The sequence below is a fragment of the Egretta garzetta genome, unplaced genomic scaffold (genome assembly GCF_000687185.1).
Source record: "Egretta garzetta isolate BGI_Z169 unplaced genomic scaffold, ASM68718v1 scaffold345, whole genome shotgun sequence".
NCBI classification, from domain to species: domain Eukaryota; kingdom Metazoa; phylum Chordata; class Aves; order Pelecaniformes; family Ardeidae; genus Egretta; species Egretta garzetta.
Window position 1 is genome coordinate 85,294 of NW_009259692.1, and position 540 is coordinate 85,833.

Genomic DNA, 540 nt, shown 5'->3' on the forward strand with positions numbered 1-540 from the left:
AAAGCAGGCCAATGGGCTTCCGCAACCATGGTCCTACCACAGTGGAAGAGGCTTAGAGCAGGACTCTGGATGAAGAATGGCCATTTCTGGAGACACACCTTACTTACAGGAGCCACAAGGGGGACTGGGGGGCACAGCAGTGGCATTGGAGTGCCTACTCATGGTATATTTTCCCTTGAGGAAGTAGGCAGATGGGTAAGGGGGATGAAACCTTGCTCAGCAGCCCCTCTGGCCATGGGGTGCCAACGCTCTGTGGCCTGGAAGCCTGGGCAGCCTCCATGTCTTAGTCCCTGTGGTTGGCCTGATTTGATTCTTGTGTTAGCCTGAGAAAACACAAGTAAATATTTGTCTTTTGGGGAGGTGCTAGTAGGATTTACACCTCCAGATAATTTTGTGGGTAGAATTATAATCCCTGCTTCTTAACAGATCAGTGTACCCGATAATTCTTCAACGTTTGACTATTCAATTTGTTTCTCTGGTTGTGATGGGGCTCTTAGAACAAAAATGTAGAGGTTTAGATCTTCTTCAGCCAAGGAACTA

General features: G+C 48.0%; 1 protein-coding gene across 1 annotated transcript in view; it reads left to right on the forward strand.

Annotated features, from left to right (window-relative positions):
• MARCHF2 (membrane associated ring-CH-type finger 2) overlaps positions 1-540 on the forward strand; it is a 60,501-nt gene that overhangs the window by 46,531 nt on the left and 13,430 nt on the right. The window lies entirely within an intron of this gene.